The 21504-nt window shown below is 47.7% G+C and overlaps 3 pseudogenes; all 3 read right to left on the bottom strand.

Moving 5' to 3' along the window:
* Nucleotides 1-11198: 11198 nt before the first annotated feature.
* LOC143947199 (5S ribosomal RNA) lies at nucleotides 11199-11317 on the bottom strand (annotated as a pseudogene).
* A 104-nt stretch (nucleotides 11318-11421) lies between these two features.
* LOC143947947 (5S ribosomal RNA) lies at nucleotides 11422-11540 on the bottom strand (annotated as a pseudogene).
* A 3544-nt stretch (nucleotides 11541-15084) lies between these two features.
* On the bottom strand, nucleotides 15085-15203 carry LOC143949785 (5S ribosomal RNA; annotated as a pseudogene).
* Nucleotides 15204-21504: the final 6301 nt, after the last annotated feature.

Below are 21504 nucleotides of genomic sequence, written 5' to 3'. Positions count from 1 at the left end.
CCAGTCTGTTGCCCACAGTGACAGCAGAGGTCAGATTGACCGGGGAATATTTTGGCCAACACCACCGGTGTACGATACCAGCGTGTGATCAGCTTATATGAGATCTCCTGATATTTACTGCAGAGTGACGACTTATGGGCGAAAAAGAGTATTCTGTCCTTCTGTGGTTTGGAGAATGTAGTTTGTAAGTCCCTTTTCCATTTAGCTAGGAAGGGTGGATCCGTGGAGGATTGTGCGTCTGTCAGGATTTGGTAGGACCTAGAGAGGGAACCACGAATTGGGCCATCATCCAGGCAAAGTTCCTCGAAGGGGTGGAATTGTCTAGAGAAGAACGAATGGTTAGGTAGTGATCCGAGGAAATGGATTAGCTGTCTAGCTCTCCAGCTATCCAATGCAACAGGTACTTGCTCTAGCAGTATGGTCCCCGTGGGAATCAAGCCCGTGGGTCCAAGAAATAGGGCTGCTCTCAGAAGCCCTTTCGGGGCTTGCCTGGTAAAGGCCTGGTCAGACAGGCCCGGAGGGAATCTAGGATGTCCAATAATTGGGGTCATAGGAGAAGGGAAGTTAGTCAGGTGGGAAAGGTGAAAAAAACTATCCATCTCGGCGAGCGAGGGGCCAATTAACGGGTGAGTAGTCACACAGGGCTCCAATGGCCTCCCCGCCCAAGGCAGACCAGCCAGTGGAACCCGTGCCATCTCCTGCTCTAGCTTGACCCATAGCTTCAGTTCCCCATGCCGGTGTCTTATCACATATGGTCCCCCATCGGATAGTGTCCGCTGTGTACTGCGCATGCGCAGTACACAGCAACACAGATTCCGAAAATTGCCGAGCATGAACGGCGCCTGCGCACTGAGTCCAGGTTCTATCCCCACTATCCAAGTGGACATAGAGTAAGAATATAAAAGAGCCGAGCGCAGCGAGGCCGAGCCCGAAGCGTGGCGAGCGAAGCTCACCTGCGAGGGGCCCTCTAATATTCACAACCCTATGTCCGCTTGGATGGTGGGGCTACCACCTCCACTCACCGCGCAGGCACCGTTCAGCTTCGGAGATTTTCCGAAGCTTCGTCTGCTCCGTACTGCGCATGCGCAGTACGGCGCGGACACTATATCATGGCCGGACAGTATATGGCAGAACACCGGCACCAGTCAACCACCGGTGTCATGTGCGTCGCTGTGTAATATAGAGCAGGGTCCGGGAAGCCAATACCTCCCCGCAATTTCGGTCGCAATAGCATTGCCCTACCAATACGCATATGTTTTCTGCGCCAGAGGAACTTGATAAAGATTGAGCGAACCGCATGAAAGAAAGTCTGGGGTATTTTGATAGGTAAGGCTTGTAGTAGATACAGAAGTCGTGGAATCGCGTTCATCTTCAACACATTACAGCATCCGAACCATGACAGAGCTAGTGGGTCCCATCTTTTAAGGTCCGCTGTAAGCCCATAGGCTTCTTTTTATGTTGTTGGCTTTGACCTGTTTTTTTTTTGATTGTTTCTCAAGGTGAGCATCTTGGCGTTTGTCAAGAGGGTTGGGCGTGTCTTGAGGAGAACGCTTACGGCCACATCAACCTGAAAGCACCCGATCTCGTCTGATTTCAGAGGCTAAGCAGCGTCAGGCCTGGTTAGTACCTGGATGGGAGACTCCCTGGGAAGACCAGGTGCCATAGAAGGATCTGGTCTGGTTAGTGTCTTGATTGGGAGATCGCCTGGGAATACTGGATGCCGTAGGCTTCTTTTTATGTTGTTGGCTTTGACCTGTTTTTTTTAGCTTGCTTCCCAAGGTGACCATCTTGGCCTTTGTCAAGAGGCTTCAGAGTGCCCAAAGAGAGTGCCTACGACCAAATCACTATACTATATATCTATATCTATAATAATAAATAATATTTTTAGTTATTATATATAAGATACTATATAGGTGATTTGGCCGTAGGCACTCTCTTCGGGCACTCTGAAGCCTCTTGACAAAGGCCAAGATGGTCACCTTGGGAAACAAGCTAAAAAAAACAGGTCAAAGCCAACAACATAAAAAGAAGCCTACGGCATCCAGTATTCCCAGGCGATCTCCCAATCAAGACACTAACCAGGGGGGCGTGGCCTAGGCATGAAGGAGTGAGGACACTCTTTTCCGGAGCTCCCGGTCCGTGACCCCTCCACACCCCTTTACCACAGTCTGGTCGCATATTTCGGCATCGCCGACATCCCCGCGCTTCGGCGAAACACAGCCAGCCGAGCGGGGTCCGCCGCTGCTGCCATGGACAGGTACTTGGTCCCGCTGCAGCCTCCGGCCTCCACGCCGGATCCAGCCAAGATGGCGCCCGCGGCCTCCGGCGCTCCAGGCACAGAGGGAAGGTGAGCAGACTGCTATGCAGGGACACGACATGCCCCCGTTCTCCCCGCCTAGTGACTTGTCCCCGTGTCTCCCACGCTCACTGTCCATGGCCTCGCTTGACAGCCCGGACCATAGCGGCCTGCCACCCTGGTTCCCTCACAACTCCCAACTGTCCCAGAGACCCTCCCGCAGTGGAAGCCTCATCCCAGGACCGAATGGCCAGGCTGCTCTCGCCTCAGACACACAGGGGGACCCACCGCTGCCACCAGCACCGGCATTATTGGGGGACAAGGCCATCCTAGCTTTACTCCAAAACCTTCCCACTAAAGCAGACTTTAGCTGTATGGCAGCCAGGATTGAAACGACCTTGCGACATGAAATCGCAGGGGTCAAACGTGACGTGTCGGCTACGAACGAGCGGGTGACCACCCTGGCATCGGATGTGACCTCCCTGACCACTGATGTTTCTGGCCTGCAAGCCGCACATGATACCCTTGCTGACAGAGTGGCACAGTTGCAACTCCTAGTGGATGACCTTGAGAATCGCAACCGCAGACGCAACATCAGGATCAGAGACTTGCCCGAAGCCACTGGCCAGGCAGACCTCAAAGCCACAGTTACAGCTATATTTAACGCCTGTCTGGACCGCGCTGCTGACACAGTAATAGCCATTGATAGAGTCCACAGGACCCTGGGCCCCAGGAGCCCCACAGAGAACCGGCCACGTGACGTTTTATGCTGTCTCCACAATTACTCAGTTAGGGAGGATGTCCTGCAAGCGTCGTGGCGCAAAGGCAGCATTGATTTTGACGGGGCCCAAGTCACCCTTCTGCCAGATGTATCCCGCAAGACCTTCCAGATGAGACGCTGTCTGCGACCCCTTCTGGAACACCTAACTGAACGGAGGATTCCATACAAGTGGGGCCATCCGTTTCACCTTATAGTGCGCAAAAATGGGAGGCCCCTTGCGCTACGACACCCTTCGGAGGTCCCGTCCTTTCTGGAGGCTTTGGGCCTGCCCTCGGTTCAGGTCCCCGACTGGTTGGCTCCTGTTGTCCCCCAGGGAGCAGTGGCCCCGACGAACAACCCCTCAACCAGGCCACAGAGAGTGAGACGCCACCATCGATCCCAACGTCAGAGATCGCAGGCCCCTCAAGATCGTGAACCCTGAGAGAGTACAGTAATTTTCCGTTATTCCTGTGTTATACCCTTTTTTTTTTTGTTTTCTTTTTCTCTACCAACATAGACGGCTGGAGTATCCAGCTTTGTGTTGTTTACCATGCCACGGGCCATTGTTCCCAGCGCCCCCGCTAGGGGAGAGGAAGGACATTGGAAGAACAGAGTTGGACACTGCACTTCCTGGACGAAGCCCTGAGTTATTGGCGGTACTGTTCACCATTCTCGTTACTGTTTATCTACACTTGCCCTAGTCTCGGCGCTCTTTGTGTTTTTGGACTGCCTGGTGGTGCCCCCCGGGTGCCCCTGGGCGGCGTTCCCGCTCCCTCCCCCTCTCCTCCCCCCCCCCTTTTTTCCATTTTTTTTTGGGGGGGGGGAGGGGCGGGTGCCTGGGTGATATAAAGTTATCTATACTCTGTGTTGAAAAGTTTAATATGTTGGTCTAATTATGCACTGTTCTACTGTTGTTAACTGCCCGATACCTGCTGCAGTGATGTTCTATAATGCGTTTGATGTCGTAGTTAAGATGCCAAAGAAGCTCCGTGCATGCCCGATTGCGACTGCATGGACCATGGGATGCTGGAGGGGTACTGCACCGATGAGTTCCTCCCTCTGCAGTGCCTTACCTCTTCCCCCACTAGGCCCCTCTGCCCTAACCGGCAGGTTCTCTCTGATAGGAGCTTTAGCAATTCCCCGATCTATCCCCACCCCTCCTACCCTCCTCCTCCCTACTAACTCCGGACCTTCTCTGCTTCGTTACTGCTTTTCCTTTTTCTCCTCCTCTTCCTCTGTGCTTGAACTCTATATCTACTACTGACTCCGGTGGAGACCGCCGGCCGGGTACCACTGCCGTCATGGCCCTGAAGCTGGTTTCCTGGAATGTGAAAGGGCTGAATGTACCTGAAAAAAGGTCCAGCTGCCTAACAGAATTGTGGCGGATGAAGCCCCAAATAGTTTTCCTCCAGGAGACCCATTTCAGGACAGACCAAATACCACGGCTTTATAGTAAGCACTTCCCCCTGGCCCACCACAGCACGTCCCCTACTTCCAAATCGAGAGGAGTGTGTGTTCTTCTTGCTAAAAACTTGCCGTGGCGCCTGTTAGCTGTCCAAGCCGATAGTGAAGGGAGATATCTCTTCATTAAGGGAACTCTCCACTCGCAAACTTTTACTCTTGCCAACCTATACATGCCGAATGTGGACTAGCTGCCGGCCTTAGAAGCATGCTTGGATGCCCTGGCTGCATTCTCGGAGGGTACTTTGATCGTTGGGGGGGACTTTAACCTCACCTTGGACCCCCGCAGAGACTCATCATCGGGCACCTCTGCGATTTCTGCGAGAACGCGTTCACACATAAGAGACCTGCTACACTCCCACCGACTGATCGATGTGTGGCGTACGCTTCACCCACAGGATAGGGACTATACATTCTTTTTCACCGCTCATGGTTCTTACTCACGTATAGATATGTTTTTAGTCACCCACAATGCTATCCCGGCAGTCACAGATGCTCAGATAGGCCACATAGCCCTGTCTGACCATGCCCCGATTTCTTTGATGCTGAAGCTACAACAGGAGTCGCGTGGTCAGTCCTGGTGGAGACTGAACGAGTCTCTCCTGAAGGACCCTGAGACCCACGCAGACCTGCTTAGGGAATTAGAAAGTTACTTTGATCATAACCGTGATTCTGTTTCCAACCCCCTCATGTTATGGGCGGCTCATAAATGCTACATTAGGGGCATTCTTATTAAACATGGTCATAGACTCAAAGTGGCCAAAACTGAGGCTCTCTCCAAACTTATTGCCAAGTTGCATGCGTGTGAACAACGACACAAATCCCAGCCGACTGCTGCGCTGGAGGTGGAGGTGAGAGATCTTAGAGAACAAATTAGAGATTTCTCTCTCTTTCAGGCTAGAACCAGACTCATGTGGGTTCGCAGGACGTATTATGAATATGGAGACAGGTGTAGTAGGTCCCTAGCGAACTCCCTGCGTGCCCAACGCAACGCGTCCTTCATTCCAACCATAACCTCCCCTTCGGGTGCCAAGCTTCATGATTCACGGGAGATAGCGGAGTGTTTCCGATCTTTCTATGAAGCCCTTTATAACTTGCACCCCCGGGACTCAGGAGACGCCCTCCAGGCCGGCACAGCGGCCATTGACGAGTACCTAGCTTCGGCAAACCTCCCGTCGCTGACACAGGAAGAGATAGAGCTTCTCTCGCAACCTATCTCCCCGGAGGAATTGTCGGCAGCGTTAAGAGACTCACCCAAGGGCAAGGCACCAGGCCCAGATGGGTTTATGGTCCCTTATTATAAGGCCTTCCTCTCCCTGTTGTCCACGCCGTTTGTGTCAGCTTTTAACGCCCTATTGGAGGGCCAGACCTTTCCACCGGAGCTGTTGCAGGCAAGCATCTCGGTCATACTCAAGCCGGAGAAGGATCCGCTTCTCTGTGCGAACTACAGGCCCATCTCCTTATTAAACAGCGACCTTAAGCTCTTCACTAAGATACTGGCGGAGCGGTTGGCGCCCATTCTCCAACGCCTGATACCTCTGGATCAGGTGGGGTTTATTCGTAACAGGGAAGCCCGAGACAACACTACCAGGACAATCAAAGTTATAGAACGCGTCAGACGCCTTAAACTACCGATTATGTTGCTCTCTGTGGACGCAGAAAAAGCGTTTGACAGGGTGAGCTGGCCTTTTTTGCTAGCCACCCTGCGAAGCTTGGGTGTACCCCCCCATGCTTTCATGGGTTACAGCTCTTTACTCGTCACCGACGGCGATGGTTAGGGTCAATGGGTTTGCCTCGTCGCGTTTCACTATTGGCAATGGAACGAGGCAGGGATGCCCGTTGTCCCCCCTTTTGTTTGTCCTATCGCTTGAACCCTTGCTGCACCACATCAGGCAGAACATAGACATCAAGGGACTGGACACCCCCTCACACCACCATAAGGTCGCAGCCTTTGCAGATGACCTCTTGTTCTATGTCTCGGAGCCTCACATTACATTGCCGAATCTCTTAGCGGAAATAAGACGATATGGCACCCTGTCAAATTTTAAAATTAACTTACAGAAATCGGAAGCACTCAACGTCTCCCTGTCTACCAACGCCCAGACGAGTCTAAGCACTAATTTTCCCTTTCGTTGGGCAACTGGGGCTATACAATATCTGGGTACCAAGGTTCCCCCGGACCCACATCTGATTTTCCAATTGAATTTCCAGCCGCTTCTAAAAAATTTTGCCGTAGATCTAGAGAGGTGGTCAAAGTTGGCGACCTCTTGGTTTGGGAGATGCAATGTGCTCAAAATGAATGTAATGCCCAGACTCTTGTACCTATTACAAGCCTTACCGATAAAAATCCCCCAATCATTTTTTAAAACCATGCGCTCCATCTTTATTCGATACGTATGGCAGGGCAGGCCTCCAAGACTCAGCCGAACATTACTGCTCAGATCAAAAGACAAGGGAGGGATTGGCCTCCCAGATCCGGCATGGTACTATACGGCGGTGCACATGAACAGAGTAGTTGACTGGTGCAGACACCTGAAGGATAAGCTGTGGGTTCGTCTGGAGCGTGAATCCGTACCATTTCCAGGTTTGCCCTGGAGTGGACCGGGCTGGTCGGGAGCGACGCAGGCACACCCACTCATTGAGCCAATGTTACAAGAGCTAGACAGATATTTTACCCTGATGGGCGTGCCCAGTTTCCCTTCGCCCATGACTCCTATTATTGGACACCCACGCTTTGAACCCGGCATGACGGAAAAGTCTTTCCGCCTCGACCCTGACCGGGACCTTGTGCGGGCCTCTTCTTTTCTTGGCCCTAGGACGTGGACAGCGGTCTCCACTATGTACGAGGCGTTAGCAACAACTGCCCTGGGACAGTGGAAGCTTGCCCAACTCTCCCACTTCTTGAAATCTTTGCCAAACAGTGGCGAATTCCGCAGACCCCTAACATCGTTTGAGGAGGTATGCTCAGGAGAGGGACCGACCCGAGGGTCTCTTTCCCTGTCATATCGCATCCTACTTGACCAACTCTCCCAGGGTAACCTGGTGTTCGTGGAAAAATGGGAGCGAGACCTGCATATCCGGCTCTCGCCAGACCAGAAGAACCGCGCGCTTCTTTTTGCGCACAAGTCATCCCTATGTAGTAAATACCAGGAAATAGCTTATAAAATTTTGACCCGATGGTACAGGACCCCCACTGTCCTGGCGGCTATGTTTCCCGGTCACAGCCCTTTGTGCTGGAGATGCGGTGAACAAGCCGGCACGTTACTACATATCTTTTGGGAATGCCCTCAACTGGCCCATTTCTGGAGACAGGTTCTCAATATCATTTATGACCTCACGGCTATTGATCTCCAGAACAACCCAGCTGCGATCTTCCTCAATCTGACCCCACTCTCGAGCAAGAAGTACCATAAATCTCTCTTAAAACATCTTCTGAGTGGGGCCAGGGCATGTATACCTAGCATGTGGAAACGGCAGGCCGCTCCACTGGTGTCTCACTGGTTTGCAAGAGTTTGCGACATCTACCGTATGGAACAGCTCACATCAGCGTTAGGCGACAGGGAGGAAGAGCACACTGCTCGTTGGTTGTCGTTGGTTGTCTTGGAGCCCCCCATCCCCTTCTCCTGCCCATTTGCTCCCCCCTCTTTCCCTACCCCCTAACTCCCAAGTATAATTAAAATACATGGTGATTGCAAGGATCTTTTCGTTTTGTTCCCTCGATTTCCCAGCCAGGGGTTGGCGGCCCTCGGGGTGGTCCCGGCTGAGCTCTTTGACCAATAGAATGAAGGTGACCGATGTTAGAGGCCCCTCAATCTGGGCCTTGAGGGGGATCGCCCCGCGGACTGCCCTGGTTTATAAGTAGACACTGGGGTGCCAGATCATTAGAGTTGGATAATGTGGTGGCCTAGCCACGGCTGGGGCTGCTGCTGACATAAGTTGTTAGGTTTCCCCCGGTCCCCCACGAAGTATTAACTATGTATTTTTGTTAACCTGGAAAACTGAGGGATCTATGTCTTTTAAAGTTTGTCTCTGTATTACCTGCAATCCGTAAATAAAGAATAAAAAAAAAAAAAAGACACTAACCAGACCAGACCAGATCCTTCTATGGCACCTGGTCTTCCCAGGGAGTCTCCCATCCAGGTACTAACCAGGCCTGACGCTGCTTAGCCTCTGAAATCAGACGACATCGGGTGCTTTCAGGTTGATGTGGCCGTAAGCGTTCTCTTCAAGACACGCCCAACCCTCTTGACAAACGCCAAGATGGTCGCCTTGAGAAACAAGCAAAAAACAACATAAAAAGAAGCCTATGGGCTTACAGCGGACCTTAAAAGATGGGACCCACTAGCTCTGTCATGGTTCGGATGCTGTAATGTGTTGAAGATGAACGCGATGCCACGACTTCTGTATCTACTACAAGCCTTACCTATCAAAATACCCCAGACTTTCTTTCATGCGGTTCGCTCAATCTTTATCAAGTTCCTCTGGCGCGGAAAACATAAGCGTATTGGTAGGACAATGCTATTGCGACCGAAATTGCGGGGAGGTAATGGCTTCCCGGACCCTGCTCTATATTACACAGCGACGCACATGACACCGGTGGTTGACTGGTGCTGGTGTTCTGCCATATACTGTCCGGCCATGATATAGTGTCCGCGCCGTACTGCGCATACGCAGTACGGAGCAGACGAAGCTTCGGAAAATCTCCGAAGCTGAACGGCGCCTGCGCGGTGAGTGGAGGTGGTAGCCCCACCATCCAAGCGGACATAGGGTTGTGAATATTAGAGGGTCCCTCGCAGGCGAGCTTTGCTCGCCACGCTTCGGGCTCGGCCTCGCTGCGCTCGCCTCTTTTATATTCTTACTCTATGTCCACTTGGATAGTGGGGATAGAACCTGGACTCAGTGCGCAGGCGCCGTTCATGCTCCGCAATTTTCGGAATCTGTGTTGCTGTGTACTGCGCATGCGCAGTACACAGCAGACACTATCCGATGGGGGACCATATGTGATAAGACACCGGCATGGGGAACTGAAGCTATGGGTCAAGCTAGAGCAGGAGATGGCGCGGGTTCCACTGGCTGGTCTGCCTTGGGCGGGGAGGCCATTGGAGCCCTGTGTGACTACTCACCCGTTAATTGGCCCCTCGCTCGCCGAGATGGATAGTTTTTTTCACCTTTCCCACCTGACTAACTTCCCTTCTCCTATGACCCCAATTATTGGACATCCTAGATTCCCTCCGGGCCTGTCTGACCAGGCCTTTACCAGGCAAGCCTCGAAAGGGCTTCTGAGAGCAGCCCTATTTCTTGGACCCACGGGCTTGATTCCCGTGGGGACCATACTGCTAGAGCAAGTACCTGTTGCATTGGATAGCTGGAGAGCTAGACAGCTAATCCATTTCCTCGGATCACTACCTAACCATTCGTTCTTCTCTAGACAATTCCACCCCTTCGAGGAACTTTGCCTGGATGATGGCCCAATTCGTGGTTCCCTCTCTAGGTCCTACCAAATCCTGACAGACGCATAATCCTCAACGGATCCACCCTTCCTAGCTAAATGGAAAAGGGACTTACAAACTACATTCTCCAAACCACAGAAGGACAGAATACTCTTTTTCGCCCATAAGTCGTCACTCTGCAGTAAATATCAGGAGATCTCATATAAGCTGATCACACGCTGGTATCGTACACCGGTGGTGTTGGCCAAAATATTCCCCGGTCAATCTGACCGCTGCTGTCACTGTGGGCAACAGACTGGCACCATTCTCCACATTTTCTGGGAATGCCCTAAATTACAAACATTCTGGCAGCCTGTCCTGAGACTCATCCACAAGTTCACAGACATTTCCTTAGCCAATGATCCCGCAGCAGTTCTTCTCAATCTAACTCCTATGTCGAGAAAGCGTTATCATAAGTCCTTACTTAAACATCTCCTCAATGCAGCTAGGGCCTGCATCCCAAGTCAGTGGAAAGAGCAATCTGCTCCAATGGTGACCCAGTGGTTCGCAAGGGTAAATGATATTGAACGAATGGAAGACCTGACTGCCACAATGAGGGATAAAACGGAGGAGCATGGGAACAGATGGTTCTACTGGACCCAGTTTCGCTTTTCGTAAGAATACCTCCGCGAGACATAGTAAGCTCATGGTGATCGTTGGAGATCGCTGTTCCAAACGTTGGACAGCTGATGAGCTGGTGAGCCGAGGGCGTCTCTTGCTCCCTGGGAGGGGACCCCACACTATCCACTCTACCCACGACACCCCCTTACCCCTTCTTTTCCTTTTCTGCCATTTCCTTCCCCAATCTTCTCTTTCCCCTTCTCCCTCCTTTCAGTTCTACTATTTCCCTTCTTAACTCAAAAAAGGGAAAAGAAAATGGTATGTTCCGACCCCATTTGACTACTACACAATACTCTTCCCCTATCTATGGATATCTAAACTCTTCGAGGGTAGCAGGGCTAGTATCAATAATATTTTAAGTGGTAGAGGATTCCAACGAGATGGAGCTTTAATCTCATCTTGATATGACCGCAAAGCTGTACACGTGCTATTCTCCTCAGACTTCTTACCATTGGCTCTGATATCCATGCAATATGATCGTTTGTTTGTAACTATTTGTATCACACATTCTGTGAAGTTGCCTTTGCATTGTATGTCGCATACTACTAAATAAAAAAACAAAAAAAACAGAAGCCTATGGCACCTGGTATTCCCAGGCGGTCTCCCATCCAGGTACTAACCAGGCCCGACACTGTTTAGCATCCGAGATCAGACGAGATTGGGCGCTTTCAGGGTGATGGGGCCGTAGGTGATCTCTTCGGGCACTCTCAACCCTCTTGACAAATGCCAAGATGGTCACCTTGGGAAACAAGCAAAAAAAAAAAAAACGAATCAACGCCAACAACATAAAAAGAAGCCTACAATAACTGGTAATCCCAGGTGGTCTCCCATCCAGGTACTAACCAGGCCCGACTCTTCTTAGCCTCCAAGATCAGACGAGATTGGGTGCTTTCAGAGTGATGTGGCCATAGGCAATCTCTTCAGGCAATCTCTTCAGGCACTCTCAACCCTCTTGACAAACACCAAGATGGTCACTTTGGGAAATAAGCGAAAAAAAAACAGGTCAACGCCAACAACATAAAAAGAAGTCTACGACACCTGGTATTCCCAGGCGGTCTCCCATCCAGGTACTAACAAGGCCCGACTCTATTAGCCTCCAACATCAAACGAGATCGGGTGCTTTCAGGGTGATGTGCCCATAGGCAATCTCTTCAGGCACTTTCAACCCTCTTGACAAACGCCAAGATGGTCACCTTGGGAAACAAGCAAAAAAATAAAAATAAGTCGGAAGCTAGAGACAATACGGCCCGAGTCCTCAATTTAATCCATGCGGCGCATGTACAGGGAAGGCCCTTGCTTATGTTGTCAACGGACACGGAGAAGGCCTTTGACAGGGTGGCCTGGCACTTTATGCAGGCCACCCTGGAACATATAGGTCTTGGCCCCAACATGATGAGCTGGGTAATGTCGCTTTACTCCACGCCATCGGCAGCGGTACGGGTGACCGAGTGGTGCTCGGACTCTTTCCCCATCACTAATGGGACGAGGCAGGGGTGCCCTCTGTCTCCCCTAATTTTAATTCTGACACTGGAACCACTTATGTGTCACGTTCGGAATGACCCGAATATTACTGGCATATCCAAACCCTCGGCACACCACAAAATTGCGGCGTACGCTGACGATCTAATTTTTTCCGTCTCCAATCCACACATTTTGCTTCCCAAAATACTTGCGTCTCTACAGCGACACGACAGCCTATATGTATTGAATATATCGGTTCCGGATGGTGAGGCCAAGAGGCTCCGCTCCTCTTTTCCATTCTACTGGGCTGAAAAATCTATACGTTAACTGGGCGTTGACATCGCAGCGGATTTAGCGCAATTGTACCTGCTTAATTTTGTCCCTCTCCTGGATAGACTGAAATCTGATTTGGGAAACTGGAATGCTTTAACACTGACCTGGTTCGGGCGCTGTAATGCATTCAAAATGATGGCCCTCCCTCGGATCTTATACATGTTCCAGACATTACCGATCCGGTTACCCCCAATTTTTTTCAGACAACTGCAGGTGCTGCTCCGGGACTTTATTTGGGCGCGCAAACCGCCCAGAGCCCGTTTGCAATTGCTTGCCAGACCAAAGGACAAGGGGGGTCTGGGTCTCCCAGATCTCAGACAATACTACAGAGTGACTCTGCTAGCGAGAGTCGTTGATTGGCATTGTAATGGCCCACACAAGCAGTGGGTGGAGATGGAGATTGAGGATGGATCCATTCCCCTATTGACCTCCCCGTGGCTCCTGTCCTCCCTACCAAAAGACCTCAGAGGTCACCCCGTAGTGGGAGCTACGTTGGCTGTTGTGCGGAGGTTGTTCCGCTGCACACACATTGCTCCCCTGCCATCACCAATGACTCCGGTTATAGGTAATCCAGACTTCCCATCGGGATTTACCAACAAGAAACTGCGACAGTTGACAGTGGTGGGGAAACAGCGTCTGGGAGAGGTGTGGCCCACGGGAGGGCTCCCGACCACGTAAACTGTCGCCGAGCTTTCTGACCCTCCGCTTGACTTGTTTAGTGCTTATCAACTTCGTCACTTTCTTCTGGCCATACAAAGGGCCCCCTACACTCCTAGAGACCTGACACCCTATAAATCCATCTGTCACAAAAGGGAACCTGTGCGACACACCCTCTCCCTCCTGTACAACCTATTGAGTAGTCAGGAGGAGGAGTCGACCCCCACCATTTATCCACAAATGGGAGAGGGACTTAGGCATCACATTTACCCCACAACAGATAGGGAAGATCCTGACCTTAGTACATAAAGCTTCCATCGCAAACCAATATCAAGATACAAGATAGTCTCACGCTGGTATAGAGTCCCATACCTTCTGAATAAAATGGATAGATCGATCCCGGATGTTTGTTGGAGGTGAAATTCAGATATGGGGACCATGGGACACCTTTTCTGGGCATGCCCGACCTTGAGGAACTTTTGGGTTCCCAGTAGCGTGCCTTCTACACTTGACCGAACAGCCTGTTCGAAAATACAAAAAAACCCTCACGATGCAACTCCTGAATGCCGCCCGGGCCTGCATTCCCGCACTGTGGAGGCAGCCTCAGCCCCCATCCAAGGTGCTGTGGTATTCCAAAGTCAATCATATTCTCCGGATGGAAGAATTGACCGCCACCCTTCACAACACTGAAGAGGCATTTAGTGTTACATGGAGGCCCTGGACGTATTTTACTGGTACTCGAGACTACATTCGGGAGGTGAGCAGTGCCTCCGTCCCAGAAAACGACTGAACATCTAACGTTTACCTACGTAGGCCATGTCTGCCCTGGGTGGCATTCCCCCCCTCCTTTTTGTCTTTATTTTTCTTTTTTTCCCCGTCGCCATCCCCCCACCTCCTCTCTCTCCGTCTTTGCACTCTCTTCTTCCCCCGTCCTCCCTTTTGACTATGCCTTGTCTCCTTACTAGCCTTCGGGACCCAGAAGAACCCCAGGGTTCTGGACATGACCGGCTCATATTTTGCTCTGGTTCACGTAGGTCATGATAAGCTGGCTCGCTGTGGTCCCAGTTGTTCTCCATGATTACATTTGTCCGAACGGAGCTGCACTAGTTATACTGTACTACATGTCGGAGGTGGGGTTTCTCTATTTTCTGCATGAAACTGTAGGACTCCCCTCTGAGAACCCAGAGTTATTTGGCTGCCTATTTTTTGTTAGCATGTAATTGTGACCCTGGGTCATGCTGTATGGTTGACTGTTATATTTATATTGTTCTACTTATACTTAATAAAAGAATAAAACAAAAAAAATAAATAAGTCAATGCCAACAACTTAAAAAAAAAGCCTATGGCATCGAGAAATCCCAGGCGGTCTCCCATCCCGGTACTAACCAGGTCCCAACCCTGCTTAGCCTCTGAGATCAAATGCACGCTCAACCCTCTTGACAAACGCCAAGATGGTCACCTTGGGAAACAAACAAAAAAAAACAAGTCAATGCCAACAACATAAAAAGAAGCCTGCAGCATTTGGAAAACCCAGGCGGTCTCCCATCCAGGTACAAACCAGGCCCAACCCTGCTTAGCCTCTGAGACCAAACGAGATTGGGCGCTTTCAGGGTGTTGTGCCCGTAGGCAATTTCTTTGTGCACTCTTAACCCTCTTGACAAATGCCAAGATGGTCACCTTGGGAAAAAAGGGAAAAAAAAACAGGTCAAAGCCAACAACATAAAAAGAATCCTACGGCATCCGGTATTCCCAGGCGATCTCCCAATCAAGACACTACCAGACCAGATCCTTCTATGTAACCTGGTCTTCCCAGGCAGTCTCCCATCCAGGTACTAACCAGGCCTGATGCTGCTAAGCCTCTGAAATCAGACGAGATCGGGTGCTTTCAGTGTGATGTGGCCGTAAGCGTTCTTTTCAAGACACGGCCAACCCTCTTGACAAACGCCAAGATGGTCGCCTTGAGAAACAAGCGAAAAAAACAGTTCAAAGCCAACAACAAAAAAAGAAGTCTATGGCACCTGGTATTTCCAGGCGGTCTCCCATTCAGGTACTAACCAGGCCCGACACTGTTTAGCCTCTGAGATCAGATGAGATTGGGCGCTTTCAGGGTGATGGGGCCGTAGGTGATCTCTTTGGGCACTCTCAACCCTCTTGTTAAACACCAAGATGGTCACCTTGGGAAACAAGCGAAAATAAACAGGTAAATGCCAACAACATAAAAAGAAGCCTACGGCACCTGGTATTCACAGATGGTCTCCCATACAGGTATTAACCAGGCCGTACACTGCTAGGCCTCCGAGATCAGATGAGATTGTGCACTTTCAGGGTGATGTGGCCATAGGTGTTCTATTTAGACACTCTCAACCCTCTTGACAAATACCAAGATGGTTATCTTGGGAAACAAGTGAAAAAAAAAAGGTCAACGCCAACAACATAGACCCTGGCGGTCTCCCATCTGACCCAGACCCTGCTTAGCCTCTGAGATCGGGCGCTTTCAGGGTGATGTGACCTCAGGCGAACGCTTTGGGACATACTCAAAACTCTTGACTGATGCTAAAATGGTCACCTTGGGAAACAAGCGAAAGAAAAACAGGTCAAAGTACTATCCAGGCCGGACCCTGCTTAGCCTCTGAGATCAGATGAGATCGGGCGCTTTCAGGGGGATGTGGCCGTAGGAGATTTCTTTGGGCTCTCTCAGCCCTCTTGACAAATGCCAAGATGATCACCTTGGGAAACAAGCGGAAAAAAAGCATGTCAACGCCAACAACATAAAAAGAATGCTACGGCACCTGGTATTCCCAGTTGGTCTCCCATCCAGTTACTAATCAGGCCAGACAATGCTTAGCCTCCGAGATCAGACAAGATCAGGCACTTTCAAGGTGATGGGGCCATAGGCGATCTCTTCGGGCACTCTCAACCATCTTGACAAACGCCAACATGGTCATCTTGGGAAACAAGCGAAAAAAACCAAGTCATTGCCAACATTGGAGGCTAAGCAGGGTTGGGCAATCAGTTTCCTTGCCTGAAATAGGCATCTTAGAACTGCCATCTGGCTACTTCCCGGGTTTCCAACTCCTTCAACTAATCCCAGGAGACCATACTTTGCCTCCATCATGGTGGAGGTTCCAACCACCCGATCAATGGTTCCTGTCACCTCTGTCCAGTAGCGGATCAACTTCGGGCATCTCCAAAACATGTGCATCATGTCTCCCCCCATGTTCCCGCACCGGGGGCAACTTGCGTCCGGCCGTTTGGCCAAACTGAAAAAGTTTACGAGGAGCATAATAGGTTCTATATAATAAGAACAGATGTGACATCCTGTGTGAGGAGAGCCACAATTCACCACAGGCAGGATTCCTGCGGCCAATTATAGCTCAGGGGGGTTTAGTACACACCCCACACTATATAAGGCCGCCAGCATGGCGGCCTTGTATAGTGTGTTGCGGTGGTCAGGGAAAGAGGACGATAGGCAGGGACAGTGTCTTTACTGCTTGGGAACCTAGCACTGTTACAATGGGTGTTATGTGCCTCCTGCACAGTACACACCTGAAGCTACCCTTTATTACTGGTGTTCAATTTCTGCAATACATGCATCTGCAGTGCAGAAGTTAGAGTCGGTGTTGTGTGCCTCCTGCACAGTATACACCTTATTGCTGGTATTCTGTTTCTGTAATACAGGAACCTAGTACTGTTACAGTGCTAGGGTGTACAGAGAAGCTGGTATATATAGAAGACTACAGCATACAGAAGAAAGGCTAGTGAATACAGAATACAGGTTTCGTGTATGTAGATAGGCTTGAGTATACAGAGATGCTAGAGTAAACAGTGAGGCTGGGGTACACAGAGAGGCTAGTTTAAAGACAAATACAAAGATGTTAGTGTATATAGAGAGGTTAGTGTATAGAGAGAGTCGAGTGTATACAGAAAGGACAGTGCATATAGAGAAGCTAGTGTATACAGAAAGGGTATACATGAAAGCTGACATTCTATACAGAAGACTGGGTAGTGTATACAGAGAGTCTAGTGGGTACAGAAGACAGGCTGGTGTATTCTAGCTAGATTTTACAGTCTAGTGTATACAGAAGACAGGCTGTGGTATACAGAGAGTTTAGTGTATTCAGAGAGTCTAGTGTATACATAAGACTGGCTAGTTTACACAGTGTTTACAGAGATGCAAGGGTGTACAGAGAAGCTGGTATATATAGAAGACTACAGCATACAGAAGAAAGGCTAGTTAATACACAATACAGAAGACTCGTGTATGTAGATAGGCTTGAGTATACAGAGATGCTAGAGTAAACAGTGAGGCTAATTTAAAGAGAGGCTAGTATATACAAAGATGTTAGTGTATATAGAGAGGTTAATGTATAGAGAGGGTCGAGAGTATACAGAAAGGACAGTGCATATAGAGAAACTAGTGTATACAGAAGACAGGCTTGGGTATACATCAAAGCTGACAGTGTATACAGAAGACTGGGTAGTGCATACAGAGAGTCTTTTGGGTAAAGAAGACAGGCTGGTGTATTCTAGCTAGTTTTTACAGTCTAATGTATACAGAAGACAGGCTGTGGTATACTGAGGGTTTAGTGTATTCAGAGAGTCTAGTGTACAGAGATGCAAGGGTGTACAGAGAAGCAGGAAGCTAGTATATATAAGGCTAGTGAATACAGGCTAGTGAATGCAGATAGGCTTGAGTATACAGAGATGCTAGAGTAAACAATGAGGCTGGGGTACACAGAGAGGCTAATTTAAAGAGAGGCTAGTATATACAAAGATGTTAGTGTATATAGAGAGGTTAGTGTATAGAGAGAGTCGAGTGTATACAGATAGGACAGTGGATATAGAGAGACTAGTGTATACAGAAGACAGGCTTGGGTATACATCCAAGCTGACAGTGTATACAGAAGACTGGGTAGTGTATACAGAGAGTCTAGTGGGTACAGAAGACAGGCTGGTGTATTCTAGCTAGTGTTTACAGTCTAGTGTATACAGAAGACAGGCTGTGGTATACAGAGGGTTTAGTGTATTACAGAGATGCAAGGGTGTACAGAGAAGCTAGTATATATAAAAGACTACAGCATACAGAAGAAAGGCTAGTGAATACAGAATAAAGGCTGGCTTCTACGGAGAGGCTACCACTACGGAGATGCAGAACACTATATATAGAGAGAGGGTATATAGAGAGGCTAGATTATACAGAGAGGCTAGTGCATAGAGTGAAGCTATTGTATATAGAAGCCTGGTTAGTGTATACAGAGAAGCTAGTGTGTACAGAAGAAAGGCTAGACAGGCTATAAAGAGAGACAAGTTTTTACAGAAGACATTTTGGGGTATACAGAGATGCTAGTTTATACAGAGAGACTAATGTATACAGAAGACAGGCTAGGGCATACAGAAGACAGAAGACGGGCTAGTGTATTCAGAACATAGGCTAGTGTATATCGAAGACAGGCTATTGTATGCAGAAGACCGGCTAGTGTAAACATGCTGGTGTATATAGAGAGGCTAGTGAATTTAGAGGGTAGGCTAAGTGATAACAGAAGACAATCTGGGCTATACAGAGACATTTCATCATTTCATCTAGCTCACATCTCTAATGGAGTTTGTCTCATTGCCATGTTATGCCTTTTCATTCTTATGCTAAATATAGATCACTACACGATTTTAATCATCCACATCAAGCATGCAATAAAACTATCATACATCAAAATAAACCATGTACTCTTTTGCTCTATTTTGCATATTTGTACCGGGACCTTGAGTATGTGACAGTCCTGACACACCATCCTGACTTATTTTTCTTTATTTCTTATTAGAAATGGAGAGTACTATCTCAAAATCCGCTTAAATCTATTCACTTCTACCGCTTTTTGCTACCAGACATGCTGCACATACTAAGAGTAATGTAACCATCGCTCTCTAACGATGTAAACAGTTTTATTGCTTTTCTGACATTGACCGAGTATCTCTGACATTAACTGAGTATCTCTCTGCACTATGATCTTAATAATAATAATAATAATAATAATAATAGGATTGTGTAATGCAAAGATCAACTAGTCAATCAATAAGCTTTCTCATTGATACCGGCATATCCTTTAAATTTAGACTAACGCAACTATTTCTCGGCCATTTTCAAGCTAAGCTTTCAATCTCTTACCTTTGAACAGCGATACTTCCTCCCTACAATATTAAGCCATTTAAATGTCCTATTGGTCGCCTATATTATACAACTCGGTTAAAAGCCTACATGTAGAGAATAAAACTAGTCTTACATCTTAATAAAACAGTTTTATTGCTCAACCAGTATCAGCTGTCATGACAAATAAACGTTTCCACGTTTTGACTCTATTTTCTGTATTACTTCTTTTTCTCCACCTTATCTGTCACAGTTAAAACACAGTGACAAAACATTTCTTTTTACCGCAGCAAAATGTGAGAAAAGCAGTGTAAGCCGTCTTTCTGCCATATGCAACCATCTCTCGCTACCTCTATGCAATAGGATTCTCTTTCCAGTGGAAACGGAAAACAGTCAGTGTAAGCCGTCTTCGTGCGTAACAAAATTAATGGAACGATTTACACGTTAGAATTTGCAAGCTACGTCAATTTACTATTAAATAGAGTACATTTGCATTTATCCCTTGACTTTGCAACTATCCCTTGATCCCTTTTGTGTATTCACTTTATCTCGACCTATATATACTGCCTCAATATTTTCCTAATTTGTTTTGCTATACTTATTATTATTATATCATAGAGATTACTAACTCTAAATCATTGTAAACCTAACCATAGTTATAATGTCCACAGCTAATTTTACGTTAAAGCAAAATTCACACAAAACCATCTTTTTAAAACATTTACACATTAAGAGTAATGCAACCATCTCTCGCTACCTCTATGCAATAGGATTCTCTTTCCAGTGGAAACGGAAAACAGTCAGTGTAAGCCGTCTTCTTGAGCAGCAAAATGAATGGAACGATTTACACGTTGGAATTTGCCAGCTACGTCAATTTACTGTTAAATAGAGTACCTTTGCATTTATCCCTTGACTTTGCTACTATCCCTTGATCCCTTTTGTGTATTCACTATATCTCGACCTATACATACTGCCTCAGAATTTTCCTAATTTGTTTTGCTATACTTATTATTATTATTTTATAGAGATTACTATCTCTAAATCATTGTAACAAGTTATAATGTCTACAGCTAATTTTACGTTAAAGCAAAAGTCACACAAAACCATCTTTTTAAAACCTTTTACACACTGCACATTAAGATTAATGCAACCATCTCTCGCTACCTCTATGCAATAGGATTCTCTTTCTGACTCTATTTTGTGTATTACTTCTTCTCCACATTAACTGTCACACTGATAACCATTTGTAACACATAACACTTGCAAAACATTTTTTAACAGCGGCAAAATGTGAGAAAAGCAGTGGGACGGTTTACTTGATTGAGAAGTGGTTGCAGTAGCATAGCAATACATTAATAACACATAATGCAACTATTTTACATTCATTTTACATTCACATCATGCATACATCCTAATGTAAGCTGTCTATCATTATTAATGTTCATGGTTACTGATACATTATGCCGATGACCAGTGGAAACGGAAAACAGTCAGTGTAAGCCGTCTTCGTGCGTAACATAATTAATGGAACGATTTACACGTTGGAATTTTCAAGCTACGTCAATTTACTCTTAAATACCCTTTAGCTGCTTAGCTCACACTTTGCTGTATGTAGCCGCGTTTACATGTAAGTAACCAATGGCGATTGACATTTCATGTCCATCTCACATCTCTAATGCAATTTGTCTCTTTGCCATGTCATACTTTGCCAGTTATTATACTTTCTCATCCGATATTAACCTAGGCGTTGCTGATATTTCATGATTACAGCAATCATCTCATCTAATTGCTATTCCGACATTCTGCCTTGGTATTTCTTTGCAACGCTCTATTGAACAATGTAAAGGTAAGCTAGATATTTTGTGTATTTCCACTTAAACTCTACCTGTATATACTGTCTCAATATTATCCTTTCTAATTTTGCTAAATTAGATTATAGAGTTTGCTATGTCTAAATCCAGGTTACCTACTCACCTTTATTACGTATACTGCTAATTTTAGGATAATACAAAACCATCTTATTGCTTCTTTACACGCTGCACATATTAAGAGTAATGCAATGCTACCGTGAACAGTTTAATTGCTCGTCTCACATTTAGCTGGTATCTCTCTGCTATAGGAAACTGAATTTGTACTACAACGATCACTCATCTAATATCAGTCCACTCAGTGCTACCGGGATAACTTTTACATTTAGAGTAATGAAATGATTTCTCAGTTATTTTGGAGCTACTGCAACTAACGCTTCCGATCTCATTTCGACTGCAATACTTAATCTCTGCTATTG

This window comes from Lithobates pipiens, unplaced genomic scaffold, assembly GCF_037356315.1.
Source record: "Lithobates pipiens isolate NorthernLeopardFrog02 unplaced genomic scaffold, aLitPip1_a1.2 Scaffold_30, whole genome shotgun sequence".
In the NCBI taxonomy this organism is placed as follows: Eukaryota; Metazoa; Chordata; class Amphibia; order Anura; family Ranidae; genus Lithobates; species Lithobates pipiens.
Note: the sequence above shows the minus strand (reverse complement) of the source record. Positions and strands in the feature narration are given on the sequence as shown.